The 19,859-nt window shown below is 33.8% G+C and overlaps 1 long non-coding RNA gene across 2 annotated transcripts; it reads right to left on the reverse strand.

The window, feature by feature from the left end:
- Positions 1-6,344: 6,344 nt before the first annotated feature.
- LOC110936850 lies at positions 6,345-9,402 on the reverse strand. 2 transcript variants are annotated; one of them, XR_002590337.2, is made up of 6 exons: positions 8,799-9,402; positions 7,821-8,122; positions 7,560-7,703; positions 6,974-7,469; positions 6,776-6,891; positions 6,345-6,680 (listed from the first exon to the last, which is right to left on the reverse strand). It is a non-coding gene; the product is annotated as an uncharacterized LOC110936850 (long non-coding RNA). The 2 variants fall into 2 exon arrangements; XR_002590335.2 differs by lacking the exon at positions 8,799-9,402 and having other exon boundaries at positions 7,821-8,789.
- Between the last annotated feature and the right edge of the window lie 10,457 nt (positions 9,403-19,859).

The following is a 19,859-nucleotide window of genomic DNA, read 5'->3' on the forward strand; positions in this document are numbered from 1 at the left end:
CGTTTATGCTTTTTAAACCACTCTAAAACTTCATTTACCATTAAGGGACCATCCAAGATAAACCGGTCTTTTAAAAACGCCGTTTGAGTTTCCGAAATAACATCACCCATCACCTTCTTAATACGATTAGCAAGAATTTTGGAAATCACTTTACTAACCATACCAACAAGAGTAATAGGGCGATAATCTTTAAGATTAATAGGAGACTTAACCTTTGGGATCAGTGAAATGAAAGCCGAGTTGCACCCAGAAGAAATGGAACCTGTCGAGTGAAACTCCTCAAGAGTCAACCTGAAATCAGCTTCCAACAACTCCCAAAAATATTTCACAAAGCCAAAATTAAACCTGTCCGGACCCGGAGCTTTAGTAGAACCACATTCGAAGACCGTGTTCTTGATCTCTTCTACAGAAAAAGCCTGAACCAGAGAGTCACAATCCGCATCTTTAACTTTATTAATATCCTCGCACACAAGAGCCGGCCGAATAGAAAGATCTTCACGAAAATGATTCCTAAAAAACTTCAACACCTCTCTCTTCACCAGAGCCGGTTTCGAAACCCATTCACCATCTATAGCCAAACCTGGGATAGAATTCCTCGCCTTTCTCCCGTTAACAACGCCATGAAAAAAAGCCGAGTTTTCGTCACCCAACGAAGCCCACTTAATCCGAGATTTTTGTTGAATATCTCGAGCTCTCCTGAACTCGATTTCTTCAATATTTTTCCTACATTCCGACCAGATCCACATCTCAGATTCGTCCAACTCTCTAGACTCCATGATTAGCTCATACTCCTCTTTTTCGGTCTTGAGAATAAGTAGATCCTCATCCTCTTTTTTCCGAAACTTGTAACTCCAATCTTTCAATTTAAAACGAAGCCGTTTAAGCTTGGATAAGAGCCTAGAATCAGCCGGACCTGGAACCCCTTCTACACCTAACACCGATTTGATCAAGTCAACACATTCCGGGACATCAAGCCAAGAGTCGAACCATCGAAAAATGGAGAATTTTTAAGTTTGAATCTTAATATGCATTAATTTAAATACAAGGTATTAAAAGTAAAATTTAGAAACAAACCAATGGTATAACTTATTAAAAGTAAAATTTAGAAACAAACCAATGGTATAACTTATATCAATAGTTTTTTTCCAAAATAACCTAAAATGAAACGAAGGAAAAACCACATTGTGATCCAGCAAAATTGTTTCATCTTCTAACAAGAGAGTTTTGATTCAAAGAGACCTTACGTGCACTCTTCACATACTTATATTTGGCATTATTCTCAGCAAATATATGATTATCAATAAATATGCACGGGTTTTTATGACAGAAATTTACAAAATTTTCATATTTTTTTATAAAATATATTACATTGAACTTTAGGCTGGTGGGTATGGTGTCCGTCCCCATCCCCGTCGAGGACCGGCGACGCCCAAACACCATCCCGCCCCCCGCCGTCCCCGTCTTCTCCGGCGACCTCTAGATGTTTGCGACGTTCCAAATCTAGTGGGCCCTTTTTGTTTGTGTTTGTGTTTGAATTTCAAAATAAAGATTAATGAAGCTTTAGTGATTTGTACATTAGGCATTACTACTTGTACATAGTGCATAGAGATTAAAAAAATAAAAAATATAAAAGTGGTGGGGTAGGATCATCTAGGATCATCCTCCCATACCCTCTAGTTTTGTGGGATGGACCATCCTTGATTCCTTAGTAGGACTATGATTTGATGCCTACGTGGCGGATCATCCTCCAAGGGAGAATGGGCACCATACCCTCTAGCCTAAGTGCTCTATAAATATATCAAGTTCCTCAGGTTCTTGTGGTATAGGAACCGTTTCAAATATAGGTCTTTAAGTTGGGAGAGTTGGTGTAAATTTAATCTTATGTAAGTCGTTGGTTTGGCCAACCTCGTTTTTTGGCTTGGCGTTGTGAATAAAATTTACTTTTCAAAAAAAAAAAACAAATATAACACATAATAGGGCTCTACAAATCTATACTATATAATAAAAGAAACCATTTTCGGGACACTTGTCATGATATTAGGCAATGTGTTATGGATAATTATTATTTAGTTTCATCTCTTATGGATAATTATTATTTAGTTTAATCTATTTTAATTAATTATAGATAACTCTCCTACTAAATATTATTTAGTTTAATCAACAAAACCATACTATATAATAAAAGAAACTATTTTCGGGACACTTGTCATCATATTAGGCAATGTGTTATGGATAACTATTATTTAGTTTAATCTCTTATGGATAATTATTATTTAGTTTAATCTATTTTAATTAATTATAGATAACTCTCCTACAAAATATTATTTAGTTTAATCAACAAAACCAAACTTTGTGGCAATATATTATTTATTTTTTTCATTATTAAAAAAATTATTATATTGATTTTATTACATAATTTTTAAGCAAATTGTATGTAACTTTTAATATTACTTTATATATAATATTAGACTTATTACGGGTGTTTTTAAAATATAATCTATTTTATATTTAATCACTCAAATAGCTGCTTATTTGTTTCTTGAATAACATGTTTGACCACTGTATATTCTTTTCAATAATCATCTCCGTAATCACCAAATCTATGGTGTACCGAGTATATCCATTAGTTTTTTTAAATATAATTTTCTTATTATTTGGTATATAAAATAATATTTATTCAACCCGTGTAATATACGAGGGTTTTTTAAGATATAACTTTTTATTATTTTGTAAACAATATTACATTTATTCAACCCGTGTAGTACACATGGTTTTAAAGATATATATTTTTTATTTGGTATATAAAATTACATTTATTTAACCCGTACAATACATATGGTTCTTATAGATATAACTTTTTATTATTTAATATATATAAAATTAAATTTATTCAAACCATGCAATAAAGGAGGTTTTTAAAGATATATTGTTTTATTATTTAGTACATGAAATTTATTTATTAACCCGTGTAATACACGAGGTTTAATAAATTTAGTCATGATCTATTAGAATGTTAAAATGTATAAATACATGAAAAATAAACTCTAAAATACCTCCTTTTCCATACATATTTACGTTTCTCACAAAAGTTAATGACAATATCACAAAATCATACCCATAAAAAACTTCATAGTATTATTTATCATATTATTATTTAACCCAATAAATTTATGTGATTGCATCTTTATTTAATAATTGTTCCAACTAATCACATTTTTAACACTTATAGATAATAATTCATGTATTACAGATAATTCGAACTTTCAACCAACCACGTATAATATATTTTTTTATCCTAATCTAGATTAGAAGACAATGAATTCCTAATTGAAATGAAACTTAATTAATTTGTCATTCATTCCTTTTATAATGTCATTATAGCCGGCGAGTTTTTAGTACAAATTAGAAGACTATTATTAATATTTTTGCACTCATTAATATTTTAAAATTCCAACTAAGGGTGAAGGGGGCATCCCCCTAAGACCATGTGTAGTGGTGGATAAAAATAATGCCCCCACCATGGAGCATTATCCGACACGTGTCATCCCAGTCAGCATGGGACATTATAGCATAAAATAGTGTAGTGGGAATAATGCCTCTTCCAATCATTAAACAAAAAAAAAAAAAGAAATTTCTCATTGGCTAGTCAAACACTTGACCACTCCCCATTGGCCATCATTTGTCACTTCAGCGTTATATTTAAAACGCTATCTTGCAAATTTTCAAAAACAAACGCCCTATAACGCCTAGTGTAGTGGAGGGGGGGGGGGGCGTTTTGGGGCGTTTTTTTTCATTTTTTTTTTAAATAACGGCCCACTACGGGTGGTCTAATGAGGTGAGGGAAACTTTTTTTAACCCAATCATATGTTGCCATGTCATTTCCCCTCTATAACTTCCCTCTTGTCCAAAAACGTACGGGGTGCACCCCTCTTGGGGGACTTGTTTTTTTATTCAAAAAGAAAAAAAAAGAAAATAATTTGATTGGTTGAAAAGCTTGTGGGCCACCCTCTCCCTCTCTCCCTTTACGCGGTAACCTCCCACCGATCCCATTCACCGAATTGGGTCACCGCAGGGATGGCGGCGGTGTTCCCGCTCGGGGAATTGGGTCACCGAAGCCACTCCCTGCTGGTGCCCCGTATACCCTAATCTTTTAATTAGTTAAATAGCAAGGGTGAACATAAGAGTGTCACTTGTCAACCTATAAGAGACTTAAATATAGCCTAAAATAAAAGAAGGCCGATAAACTGCCAAGTGTACTTTCATTTTCATTTATTAGTATAGAGATAATTCCTCAACCATAACCGATGATAATAATTCATTAATATGACAAGAAGTGAAACATATTTAATGACAAATATAAAACACCGAAATGAATGCTTTATTAACATGTGACATTTCCCTTATAGGGGAAGCTTCATTTGAAAAGAAAATTTTATTGAGAAGAAAAAAAATAAAAGGGTATCATTGTAAAACATTAAATAGTTTTTTTCTCATCTCATTTATTATTATGTTTGACTAATTAATTAGTCATTAAGACTATAATCCTCCACACCAAATATTTTTGCCTACACACATCAAAAGTTATCCTACACATTTCGAAATTTATCCTACACATATTGAAATTTATCCTACACAACTCGTAATTTATCCTATACGCCTCGTATTTATCCTACACTATAAATGGAATTTTATTTTTATTTTTTGTGAAAAATATATATCTTAAAAATAAGTTACAAATTTAATATAGTTAGTTATTAAAGATGAAACCACCAATTAATGATGTATGTAATTTTAATAATATACCCTTATAGTTACATTAAGTACAAATATTAAATGAAGTCTAATGAAGCATTTCTATTGGTTGAAATTTCTTCTTTTTTCTTCTTACAAAGAATTTCTTCTCATTTTAACCCTCCACTTCCCTTATAAGGGGACTAGGGGTGGAATCACTAGTGATGGATTCCATCACTCCTACTATCCAATCAACTAATGCCATGTCATCAATCCAATTTCCATCACTAGTGATAGAAATGTAGGAGGGATGGAATCACTAGTGATGGGATTCCAATGTACAAGTATTAATGCACAATGTACAAGATACACATTCATACCCTTACATATTCAACGCGTTATACCCATCACTCGTTATACTTCATCACGCGTTATACTTCATCAAGCGGCGGTGTTCCACGCGTTAATTTTCTTCATCACGCAAGATAACGGGACCACCCCGACATGCCTAAGTGTATTAGACTATTAGTAATCACATTTGACACTATGTATTATTAGTTAATTAACTGTAGGTATGGGATATGTGAAGATAGATCGGTTGACGGTTGTCTATAGGATTTCAAAGAGTAGCTAAGCACGACCACGACCAGAAGTATACGATATTCTGTTATTAACTGTAACAGTATGGGATATGGGAAGATAGATCTGTTGTTTTGTCTATACGGTTACAAAGAGTAGCCAAGCACGACCGGAAGTATATGATATTCTCTAGGTTTGTTGAAAACATATATGAAATTCACCTTCTTGAAACTAGTCATCAACATTATTCATTTAAGTCCTAATTTTTACTACAAAGCTAAAAATATATACACACCCTATAATGTTTAATGTCCTAATTTTTACTATAAAGCTAAAAATATATACACATGCCCTTAAATATTTAATATCAGAAGATAAAAGCAAAAAATTTCTTCCGTGTTGTACTAGCTAGTCACACATAAAGGTATGCATTGATTAGACCATCTGGTTCCCAAGATTTCTCACGCGTGCACTATTAGAAAATTGGGTTTTTGCAAAACGGTGATAATTGCCCTGTTGCCACCATTTTGCAACCGAAAATGTGGTGACAAAAACACTCGTGTCAATTGCCCTAGTGCCACCAAATACTGACTGCTTTAACAATTTGCAACCAGATTTTTGCCACCACAAAAACCGTCAAAATTATTTGCGACCGCTCATTGTTTGCCAGTTGTGACGATTTTTTTGCTACCATTTATCCACCGCTTTCATTAAAAATTTGCTACTATTTAGCCACCGTAGTGTTGAACATTTGCTACCATTTAGCGACTTGGAAAACTACGACTTCATATATTTGTGACCGGATTTTCCACCATAAGAGTGGTTGCAATTGATGATTATGGCTTTTTTTTTGCGTCCTTTACAAACTTGAGACAACTAGAAATGCAACCCGTCGCGATGCGACGGGGGCTAGATTATTTTTATATTCAGCCAATTGTCATTGAGTCACTTAATTACATAAAGTGGTGCAATTAAGATAAAACCTTCATATATAAGATAAAACGCAATATAAAGGGCAAGTAGGATGCACGTAATGAAAGAACAGGAAACTTTTTACTACAATAAAAAATTGTAGATAAGAGGATTACCCAAATTCTTGAATGTCAAAAATTGGGGATGCATTCTAAATGTGTTTCGCAACCATTATCTCCTCATAATAACCACTTGGTTAGAATTCCTTATCACATAACCAACTCTTTTAAATTATCAAATGGTATTACTTAACAATCTTGATGGATACCAGATACTACAGCCATAATCATCCAGATTATATATAGTTCACTTCACACCTTGAACTAAGCACTACTTTTTGAACCACTGTCTAACCATCCTTATGCAATATTGGCTGCACCTTTTGTTTCATTATTGCCCTGGAGAATTCATTACTTTGTTCAAGAAATCTATTTTTACCAAGAATTTGGCCCAATAAGAATCCAAAATTAAATGGCTCAAAGTAGAAACTTACTTCATCATGAAATCAAGCCATGGTTTCGGTGTCCTTCCTGAGAGAATTCACTACCGGTCCATACGCATGTGGATCCACCCCATACCCCGCTAGTATCTCCGCCACTTTAGCCGCCTCTACAGTTTGTATATAGAACAAAAATTATTATTGTGTTATACTGAGTATGCATCTAATCAATAAATGAAATTTAGTATTAACCTGTATCTTTAATAGGTATTTGGCTGCAAAAAGTGAAGTTGACCAACTTTCACCAGCCTCTGCTACGCGTCGTCGTTGTTCCCCACCACTTTCTCCTGTTGGGATCATGTATACCCCCTGGCCGTGCGTACAACCCTCCAACTTGATCGTCACCAATACTCAACATGTTTCGAAACTTGAACCACATGAAGCTTACACATGTCACCGAAAAATAGAAGGAACACCCCCAAACTTAGAATCTAACCTTGAGAGTTTCCGACCTCCATGAAAATAGAACATGCATGCGTGTTCGAGCCTATCGGAGTTTCTCCGAAATCTCGTCTGGACCCTAGCCGCCATCACCGGAGGTGGCGGCTAGACTACCAGAACTCCACCATGCCCTTCGTTTCTTGATCTGTTATAGTGGGTGACCTGAACGTCGTCGTCACAACCCTTCCACCACCAGTCAACACCGCCATAGAGTAGATTCTGTGGAACCCGAGAAAACCGTCTTCTTCTAAACAAATAATATAAAACACCAAAGTTAGAAAACATAGAAGAAAAATCACAAAGCAACATAAAATTTGAAAAACAAAATAAATAATACCTCAACAGGATTAGGGATCTTGAAGCGATCTTGTAAGGAATCAGAGTGAGTGAACCTATGAGTTATCCCAGGTTTAAGACTCCGTGGAAGAAGAGGAGGTGATGATGTCAATCATCAATTAGTCTGCCTTAACTCGACAATTCTCTAATAGGTGGATGTTTTCAAACAATTAAGATTTATACAACTCCAAAAACTAACGAACAATCAAAAATAATAAACAAAAGTAAAATTGGGGTTACAAATATTAGGGTTACGCTTTACCTGTCGGTGCTCCAAATCATCAACCCTTAATGTCCTAAGGGTTCTAATCAGTTCGTCTTGGTAGTCATTATCAACCTTATTTCATCTCGTTCTTGGTTTCGTCGACGTCGATGTTGCGTAGCTAGCCACCTACCATCGTTTGAGCAGTCATCACCGGTCCACCTCTTCCGCCAAAGTTTGGGCTTGAGAAGCCAGGGTACACATCGCCCCTTTCCCGTCAGAACACACAACAAAGACACCAATTTCTTTGACGTCGTCGCCAGAGAACTCTCCTCCCGCCATGTCGTCCTCCGTATAGGGTTCTACAACGAACCAACTCACCGCTAAGTGCTAATATGCCAATTGTATATGAAAAACAATTACTCGTGTATCATCCCATCTTTTGCACTCGCATCTCTCTGTTCTTGATAACCTAAACTTGAACTCGTATCCTCACCGCCAATAGCACCCAATAAAAGCAGAAAATGTGGTAGTTGGTACTATTTATTTCATATTGTTTTTAATAGATTGATGATAATGATAATGATGATTACTCAGTAACCCTCCAAGTGTGCCTTTTCAAAGTGTTTTTGGTGATTTGGAAAACTAATCTATACCTCATAACAGATTGAGAAAAAACAGCTACAAACAAATTAAGAGATTTGCTAATTACCGCATATGTTTCGGCCTCAAGGTTTTCAGGAAATTATGATGTCTTCATCTGATCTTATCATGAGGCAATTTACTAATATTGTTTCAGCAAACCATTATATTGTTTCGGCAAACCATTCACCTCGATTTCTTTTAAAGAAAGTTGCCATGGAATAAGCAAATAAATAAGGATTTCATTAACAGAAATCCACGTTCATAGCACCATTTAAATGTATAAATAAATTATAGCATGATCATATATTTGAAATCAATTAAAAGTGGAACCCTTAATCGATCTATCCAACCAATGTTAATGAAGAATCACAAACCAAGAGAGAAAAAGCTTACCTCGATTTTTGCCATCTCTTCTTCCTTTCTTTCTCGAGAGTTGTTTATAGGGTTTATAATGACAATTACAAACCGACTGAGTAGAAAAGCTCGATTTCTCCGATCTGCCCCTCAGTTTCTTTTTCCTTTCTTTCTCCAGAGGTTTTTAATGAAAACCACCACAGCTGCTCATCATTTCTGTCGTTCCTCGCCCACCGGCATCCGCCATCGCCGACGCCATGAATGGTGGTCGACACCAAAATTTCCTCCGCCTGTTTCCTCATCACCGCTTTCTTTGGAACCCTAGCAATTCGCCGCCAACATCGCCTGAATGTTTAATGGTGTTTCGAACCACCACCACAATACACCATCCTCACCGCCTCATGCGGCGAAAGCCTAATCCTATCGTTAACCACTCCGGACATTGGCAACATCACGCCATGAAACACCGACAAAAAAGAAGAGAGAGTTGTGTGAGAGATGAAGCCTATAGCATGGGTTTTGTAAACTGAAGTAAAGAAACAGAAGAGGTGACAAACAGTTTAAGCAAGTGGTACAACTTGCATTCCAAAACCATGGTACAACCCAGATTTCTCAAAACCACCGTACAACCATGACTGCATTATGTACAACTCGTATTGCACCTAAATGTTGCAAATTAGAGTATATATAAATTTTCAGCTATTTTCTATTTTAAACCTGCTAGTAATGTTCTTATTATGCATTCATCAAATTTTCAAGTTTATATACAACATTCCAGTTAATATTACAAACTCAAACATCAAGTACCTGACTTATCTTAACATAATACATATGAAAAATAAAGTGTTTAGACCATAACTCGATACTCGATGAGTAGATGTTTTGAGACCTAACTTTTTAAGTTGCTTCAATGTTGCCATCCTATTAAGCGTCGCCGCTTTTACTACCTCGTCTTTTTCATTTTCCATCACCAACCCCACAAAAATTTCTTTCAACCTTTCTTTCTCTTCTTTTACTTTGTCCAGCTCAGAAGGCACTAAGTATGATCCTACACCACACCGAATTCAAATCCTTCATTAAGCCTCTATGAGCAGTGGTACTAATTATTCTCTGTTAAGTTGCACAAGTAAAACTAACCAATTGTTTAGAAGAGATATAAGTGTGCAAGAAAATCCAGCTAGCCTTCTGTTAAGTTGCACAAGTAAAACTAACCAATTGTTTAGAAGAGATATAAGTGTGCAAGAAAATCCAGCTAGCCTTCATCTAAAGAAGTTTAAGAAAATCATTCATCCACAAGAAACCATTTTAACATAAATTCAACAACAAACACTTAACATAAAAACTATAATTCTGTAATAAAACATCCATGATTTTGTTTAAAGAGAAGATCGCAATTTTTTTGGATACGTTAATACAACAACAAGCATTTCAGATAAGGTGCTAACGTGCCGAGCCAATGACTATGCTCAAGATCGTGAAACTTATGAAAGCTCGAGCTCGGCTTGATTCGAGCTTTGTTTATGAAGCTCGAGCTCAGCTCGTTTATTGTTTACAAATTGATTTATATTTATTATAATTATTATTTAATATATAATTTGGTTATTTTTTTATAATTTTATAAAGACTAATTGTTATTACTTGAGTACATATTTGAAATATATACACAGTAAGTTCGTTTAGACTCGTGGCTCAAACTCTATAAGCAAAACTCAGGTTCGTTTAATAAACAATCTGGTTATTAGTCTAGGGCTTGGGCTTGAGCTTATTTAAGCCCGGCTTGTTTGAGATAGGTAAACATGATGTGTACTCTAAATGTGCCATGATGAAGAGAGAATTATTTTAGCTTATAATAAGAGAAATCTGACAAGAATCCCACACAAAAAATCTATAAGTCGGTCAACTAGAGCATAGTTTCAAACAATAATTACCCACATTAAAAGTAGACCATGATTCAAACTTTGACAAAACCATCTAAACGAGTCTGCTACAAAATGAAAGCAATGAAACACATTAGTAACAATTTTTATGTCCACAAATCTATATATATTAATAAATGAGATGATTTGGGCTATGTGTCCTTGAATGGTGGAGCCATTTTGCTGATGTGGCATCCATTGGTTTAGTGAACCTTGATTTTGGGAGGGAAGTTGATTTGGATGCGGGATCCGTTTTTGAATCGGGTCTGAAACTGGATTTGGGTCGCATATTAAACAGGCTTATTCTCTTAAACCTTGGAAACCCTAATTTTGATATCTATTGTTCTGGTCGTTTCACTCCTTCATCACTGCAAACCCTAATCGCATCAATAATCATTTAGCATGAGCTTAATCTGGTGTAAATCATTGATTCTTCTTTCTTCCAGTTTCTGATTTTCGGTGTTGAACATCTCATCAACTTCATCATTCGTCCATCCAGGTGATTGATTTACATTATCCCCTTTTGAGTTTCACTTCTTTATGTTTTTTCTTGATGAATCTCTTGCTTTTATCCTAATTTTTTATCTGGGTTTTAATCTTTTGCTTTTATCAATTGGTAACACAGATATGTTTTTCTTTTTTGATTTTGATGTGGCGATGATGGAAGTCTTTTGTTTCAGTATCTCTGGTGATGATGGGGAGCACAGACTTGCCGCCGCCACCATTGTGTTGTTCCGTGTCCGTCTTCTAACTCTTTAGGGTTTCTAGACGGTGGTTGACGACGATGACTCTAGTTTCAATTGGTAGTGGTCTGTGGCTTGGTTATGATGACTTATAAATGTTTACACACAACTCATGACGATGGCGTGGCAAGAATGGTGGAATGCAAGTTTAAACCTGCAACCCTTCTTGCAGCCATAGTTTTCGAAAGTTCTGAACCATAGAAAGCACAAACCTCAAATCTATGATAAAAAATTATTGTTTTTATGTTGATTTTTGTTAACTACATTTAAGGTTAGGTGTTTATTTTACGTTGCTTTATTCGATATGGAACATCTCATCAACTTCATCATTCGTCCATCCAGGTGATTGATTTACATTATTCCCTTTTGAGTTTCAGTATGATGGTACATTGTTCTTTAGTACATTGTACAGGTCTATGTGATTATATATGTTGTTTTGAATTATTAAAAAGTGTTCATGTTTATTGTATGCAGATGGTGAAAGATGGAAACAAATTGATTTTAATAAGCATCTTGCACAACTAATTTGAGTTCCTGTTCTTTTCATCCCTGGCAATGGAGGTAGCTACAAGCACGTGAACTTTGTGTTTATTCTGAGTGAAGTAGATACAGTTTCAAATCAACTTTAATCTTCTTCGACTACCGATGAAAGTTCTGCTTCTGGTAATATTATATTCAGTTGCAAATTACATATGATGATGATTTACATATTAGTGTAATTGTTTTTGCAGCTTTTGTCCATGATGCCCATTTTTTTTAAAAACAATAATAATGATGATGAATCAATCTGTATTATAAGTTTTGAATCTTTATTAAATTGAAACAAAGTTTAAACCATAGATGCTTATTATTAGTAACTTATAAAATATTGTGGTCATAAATCATAATGCCTAATTTTGGATATATACGGGTTGCTTGCCATAAACTAAACTAAATTTATGGAAAGTAACCTTTCAAATTTTTTAAATTGTAAACCTATATTCTAATAATTATCAAACTGTCATTCAATATTTATATATAATTAATATTTTTTAACTGCCATTTAATAACTTCCTTATATATTTGAAAGTCCAAAAGTTACATTTTATATTAACTTAATTAACGTCCAAATTTACATTTTATATTATTGGTAAAATCTAATCATATATTTAAATAATAATAATAAGATGATATAATTAATTGGCATTCATTTATTTCTAAATATAGTCCATGTTTATTTGAATTTTGAATAGATTGTTTGACCTTTATTGTATAATTGATTGATTATGTTCAAAAATAGAATGTTTGACTAATATTGTATATTTTTTTGAACAGCCAATAGAAGGTTTGTAAGCTAAAGATATCGATACTGATTTGGCCTTTTTTGTTCTATAGTTAATCGATACTCAAATTTGAATATGCTAAAAGGTTCGTAACCTAATTTTGGATATATATGGGTTGCTTGCCATAAATTAAACTAAATTTATGGCACTGGAAGTGAGGGTTGGCACACATACAAAACTACTTCGAAAGATTACTTTAAATTGATTGGAATGTTCTATTTTGTAATGATTTAATGTGTTAAGAAACAATCCATGTCAATATTGTTTAGTAAACTAATTTCATTTTCAAACAAAGTTGCTGCAAATTCACATTAAGAAATAGATAGAAACGGTTATGTCATCTTATCCACTTAACGGTTTGTCGGAGTGCAAGTGGGTTTATGACATAAATTATAGGCGTTTGGGTTAAGAGTTGCGTGTATTCCCGTATTCGAGAACTTGAAAAGGATATTTGGGGTGTGATGGAATCACTATGTTCATCGTAAGGCTTCTCTTTGATTCTTTCTTCATATTATCTGCTTATCAACTATAAGTAATCTGATTATGTAATCTCTTTTTCCGTTCATAGATCTAATGTAGTGTGGAGGAAGATTGGATTCGAAGATTGAAATCTAAAATTTAGGATTCTGGATGTAATTTTGTCTACACAATCGATCATCTGTAGTAAATGCCCGTTACTTTTGTTGTATCATTCGCCATGAAAATATTGTTTTGATAAGAGTTCACATGTTGTTTTGAATATTTGTTCGTTGATTTTATGTACCTGAAAATGTGATTTGAAATTTATTTGACAAAAATGTGTTGTTTCTTTTAATGATTTTGTTATCATTTTTTTGGCCAAATTAATAGCTGCGATACTGTACCGGAGAGTCCAGCCGCTCAGCATCTGATTCGGATCGTTCAACGGAATATAACCAAAGATGGGAACCAAAATCTCTAAATCTCTGGTGAGTTTTTCTGTCAAAATGATTTTTATCATTTTCTTTACGATTTGAATTAATGATTTTTATGTGATTTTTTTTGCATATAATCAACGCCGATTCTTTGCCGTTCTATTTCCATGAGGCAATCAGGTTATCATTCTTTTGATTTTATCCTATTTGTCACTGTTGTGACCAGCTTTCTTTTAGTATCAATACTGAGTCTAAATCAAGTCTTACACGTTGCATCATTTGGGTATTAGGATGGCTATTAAGGGGAAAAGTTGTAATAAGGAGAAAAAAAAGCTTATGGGACTCCAAATCTTAGTACCACAATAAAATTTGTTATTCCATCTTCCACTAAAATTAGGAATTTTATCTTCTTTTCAAGTTTTGGGAAGCCAAGTACCGTCGTTTATCATGTACCGTCTTAACCACTTGAGAGGAATTTTGCTTCTTTATGTTCATATCAACAAGTAAGATCTCATTCAACATTCATCAGATTCTTTGCATGTAATCATATTGCTAATTTGTTTCCGTTAGATATTATAATGTTCGCAATCGATTTTCTTCATATTTTTGTGTTTACTGTGAAATCGTTAGGTTTATACGCCATTTATCGCTTGAATCGTTAACGATAGTTATGTTCATCTTCTTCAATGCCGTATGATTCTTGATTAGCGAGTTGTTATAGCTTATAAATGTAGGTAATCGCACTGTCTCTTCATTTTCCTGTTCGTTGATTTGATTTTGGTATATATGTAATGTTTGCAATCGATTTTATTCATATTTGTGTGTTTACGCAACTAATTTATTTGATTCTTCAGTGTTTTCGTCTAAATCTCTTTGGAAACCGTTAAGTTTGTTGCATTTGTCGTTGAAATCGTTAGTGATAGTTATTGTTTGTTAATCAGAACTCTATTTAGGTGACTGATCCCGTTCTTCTTCTTGAATGACCTATGATTCTTGATGAGCAAGTTGTTATAAGTTTTCTTTTCGCGTTCGTTAGTTAGATTCTGTTTATATCTGTGTGTTTGAGTTATGCATATGATTTATTCAGAAATTGTTAGCTGTGTATGACTTATAACATTTATCGCTTGAATTGTTAATGATAGTTATTATTTATTAGTCAGAACTCAATTTAGGTAACTAATCTCATTAATCTTCGATTCATGATGAGCAAGTTGTTATAAAGTTTGTTTTCCTTTTTGTTAGTTTGATTCTGATTTCTGGTAGGTACTTGCAATCGTTTTTTTTTTCGTAATTGTGTGTATGAATTATGCAACTAATTTGGTTGGAAATGGTTAAGTGTATACGTCGTTTATAGCTTGATACGTTTATGGTAGTTATTATTTTTTTAATCAGAACTTGATTTAGGAAATTAATACTGTTCATCTACTTCAATGCCATGTGATTCATGATTAGCGAGTTGTAAGTTATAAATGCTGAAACATTCAATTTGGAGATCTGTACCTTTGTTTGTATAAAGAATCTTATTGTAGAGAGTGTTTTTACTTTTCAAGGTCTGTTGAAGGTTGAAACTGGTTTTGTGTTTATCTGTTCGTTCTGCTGAGGGTTAGAGGTAAATATATGATAATGTTTTTGGTGATTTAAGTTTACTGCAAGTGTGTGAGGTAATTATTTGATAATTTTTTTGTGATTTAAAGTTTTGAATGTGTGATCGTTTAGTTTCAAATTGAAATTGAATTATTACTCATCATTATTGTGAGAGTAATGATTTTTAGCTGATTTTAGGCATAAATGGGTCCCAAAGTCTCTAATGCACCTCAAGATTTTTGGAAGCCCTCATGTGGTGGCAGTTCTCCGGCTTCTAACGATGCAAACAGATGTGATGATCCATTGACAAAGTATGTACAAATATATTCTTATACTTATTGTATTATTTACAATGTCTTGAATAATTTTTGGTGATAAGTTAAAGGTATTTATTATTATTTAGTAGGCAAGCTGATGTGTCTTCCAATCCTTTGCCAACTGGTCTTCCTGCATATCATGCAAGGTATCTAATAGCTTTTTGTAATTCAGTTTATGATAGAAAATTACTTGCCACTTTCCTCTGGTTAATATTTGTACAACTGTTATATATATATATATATATATATATATATATATATATATATATATATATATATATATATATATATATAGAGTAGGGTTCGCACGGAAAGTGTGTTTTTCCTAGAAAGTCTAGGAAGCGATCTGGTCCATCCGATTGGTGTGTTTAAGGGTTAAGATTAAATCAATGGCAATCTTGTAATATTTGAGTTTAATTAATTGATTGTTTTAAATGAGTAGGGGCAATTTTGTCAATGGCCGTGTTTTAAATTCATTAGATAACCGCCAGTTCCTAAATTCAAGCGATTTTCCCCCTCTCTCTCCAAACCCATCTTGGAAACCCCAATCCCTACCAAAAATAACTACAATCATGGAAGAAGATAACTTTAGAAATGATGGAGAGCACCGGATCAAATTAAAACACTTCTCCATCTCCACCATCTCCTAGTTCATCGTCACCATTCAAATATTGTTCTTATCATCTCCGTTTTCTTGACGATGTGTTTTAACAGCAAGCAAATTAATACAGTTGTGTTTTAGCAGCAAGCAGATTCATACAGTTGTGGTTTAGCATCCAGATTCATACATATGTGTTTTAACAGCAAGCAGATTCATATAGTTGTGTTTTAGCATTCAGATTCATACAAATGTGTTTTAACAGCAAACAGATTCATACAGATGTGTTTTAACAGCAAGCAGATTCATACAGATGTGTTTTAACATCCAGATTCATACAGATGTGTTTTAACAGCAAGCAGATTCATACAGTTGTGTTTTAACAGCAAACAGATTCATACAGATGTGTTTTAACATCCAGATTCATACAGATGTGTTTTAACAGCAAGCAGATTCATACAGATGTGTTTTAACAGCAAGCAGATTCATATAGATGTGTTTTAACATCCAGAATCATACCGATGTGTTTTAACAGCAAGCAGATTCATACAGCTGTGTTTTAACAGTAAGCAGATTCATACAGATGTGTTTTAATGTCCAGATTCATACATATTCATACAGATGTGTTTTAACAGCAAGCAGATTCATACAGATGTGTTTTAACAGCAAGCAGATTCATACAGATGTGTTTTAACATCCAGATTCATACCGATGTGTTTTAACAGCAAGCAGATTCATACAGCTGTGTTTTAGCATTCAGATTCATACAGTTGTGTTTTAACAGCAAACAGATTCATACACTTGTGTTTTAACAGCAAGCAGATTCATACAGTTGTGTTTTAACAGCAATCAGATTCATACCCTGTGTTTTACCATCTTTATATTGTGGGATCTATAAAAAAAGTTGACTTTAGCCCTGTAAACTATTAAAACACAGCACCAAGAACATGCTGATAAATTCCAGTAATCTTCTGAACAATGAAATATGCGATGTAATGTGACATGGAATTTTAGTTAATGAACACATTGACTTCCAGATTTGAATTCTAAAATAATAAAAATTCCGAAAATCATGGAATTTTAGTTAATGAAGATACATTCCAAAAATAAAATTAAAATGTGAAATTACATGACAGCCCTTCTACTTAAAATCCCTCAATGACACATGTCCAATTCTTATTCCTTCCTAGACTTTCTAGGAAAAATAGACTTTCCACCCAACTCCTACTCTATATATATATATATATATATATATATGCTGTGAACTGATTGCAGTGAGCAAGGACCATGGTGTACTGTAAACTCCTATTAGCATTTGAGGCTACCCAAGTAAGCATTAGTATCTTTTTATAACTAATTTCTTTCTCCAACTTTTTTTTGTAATTTAAATTACTTTCTAAGAAAAGAAATCGTACTATTTAGGTTATCGCGACTGTGGTTTCCACTTGGTTTGCATTGCTTTCACACCGGCTTTGTTTATGCTCTTCACAGTGAGTTTAAATTAAAGTGTTTAGGGTTTAGTTTTTCTTAAAATTGTTCGTTCTTTTGGTTCACTTTCTTTTTTGTTGCAACTTTAACTTAATTGGTGAAAAGGACAAATCCAGTTGTTTTCTTTACTTTTACTTGGTATGTGTTAAAAAGATCATGTGTTAGTTGGGATTTTATGATTTTCATTTTAGTTATAATGGAAGGATTAGAATTTCTGATCTTGGTTTATTTTGAATATGTCAAGGCACTGACAGGAAATGCGGTTTTGTCAAGATGTACAAAGTTAAAGAACACGCTGGAAAAGAAGTTACGCGAGATTCAAAATGTGGTCTTGTGATGCTTGCATCAAAGGTTAGTTCATTTATATGGTATTACAAAAAGCCAAAAACTATATAATTATACGATGAAATTAATGTTGGATACTTTGAATTATCAACCAATAAAGTTTATAATAGTACACTGAGATCATGGCAAACGTTTTATGGTTTAGAAGTTAGCCCAATATCCATTTGATTTAGTGAGCCCAATACACATTTGATTTAAATAATAATAATAATAATAATAATAATAATAATAATAATAATAATAATAATAATAATAATAATAATAATAATAATAATAATAATAATAAAACATTACGGAAGTGCACATTTTTTCGAACTCGAACATGGTATATGAATTCAAAGAGGCCCCTGAATCTAAATAACCATTTTGCACAAGTCATATGGTATTAATAATTCCAATCTCATACTCAGGTTTAATATATAAATGTTATTTTTCTTACTTTTGTTATCATGGTAGTATATAATGATTGAGGTTAGATAATGTTCTAAAACCATTGTATCGAATAAGAAGCTTTGTGTGATAACCTATATATTTGTGTCGTGTGGTTTTTGCTCACAATAGTTAGATTTAGAGTGTAGAGTGACAGTGAGGTATTCTCTATATGTGTATACAAATTTTTAAAAAATAAGCCGTTATACTAAAAACATATACATGATTTCTTGCTTTTGTAGGTTTTTATGACTCTTTACAACAAGAAAAAGTTTAAGAAACCGAATTAAAATTTTATGGAGAAAAGAGAAAGAGGATACTTTAGATGTTAAAAGTGTTATTTTTATACTTTTATTTGTTGTAAATTAAATTTTCCTACCCGGAAAATTTCCGGGTTATAACCTAGTAAACAATATATGTGTAATTACTCTCCTACAACCCAAATCCATTCGTGATTGATTGGTTCGGGTACTTGGACTTAGGCAATGCTTTCCCACCTCGCTGGAGCAGCATGGCTAATGCTCGATCTACTCTATGATCAACGGCTGAGATTAGGTTGGATCATTGTGGGCGTGTTTTCAAAACTGTGGTAAAACATTTTCCACTAATTTGAGAGCGTTAATAGCAAGCAAAATGCACTCCCTCCTACAAGTTATAAAAAAATATTAGTTTTTACCAAAGTAGAATGTAATCCTATTTTTTTATTACTGTTTTACCGTTGAATTCTGGGCGGATGTTGGCTTCCTTAAGTTTTTACTCGTGGAATAACGTGCCAGGTTGGGCATGGTGCATGGTGTGATGTGGATATGTGCAGTTTTCACTACAAGAAATAACCACTTTTAGCGGCGACACCATTAGCGGCGACAGGCCTAATGTCGCCGCTATTGGTCGATCCGCGTCACAGACCCTGAGACCAAACCCCAGCCGTTGATCAAAATCATGATCTAACGGTTGGAGATTTAAGAGTATTAGCGGCGACAGTTTATGGGCAATAGCGGCGACACGTCGTCTCCGCTAAAAGTTTATGTCCGAACTTTAAACCCTAGCCACACAAACCTTATCTCTTTTTCACACGTTAGCGGCATCAGAGGGCAATACCGGCGACACGCTGTCGCCGCTAATGATCTATCCACCTATCAGTCCATATCAGCGCGAAAAACTCCCTCCTGCTTCACTTTTCCCCCAAAAAACACTTCGCCGGTCAGACGCGATTTTTCCCCCAAATTGGTTAGTTAAACTTTGTTTTTGTTAAATTACTTCTTTATTTTGTTATACACATGTTATAGGGTTTAATTTTCGTGTATTTTTGTGTTTATGGAAGAGAAATCGGATCATCACCATCACTTCTCCGATCACCACCATCACGAATCCGGTCACCAACTCGTCTCCGTGGTCTACTTCTCTTTGAAACTTGAAAATACAGTTAGTTTTATATGTATATTTTTTTCAAAGTTTAGAAATTGTA

Source organism: Helianthus annuus, chromosome 4 (assembly GCF_002127325.2).
Source record: "Helianthus annuus cultivar XRQ/B chromosome 4, HanXRQr2.0-SUNRISE, whole genome shotgun sequence".
NCBI lineage: Eukaryota > Viridiplantae > Streptophyta > Magnoliopsida > Asterales > Asteraceae > Helianthus > Helianthus annuus.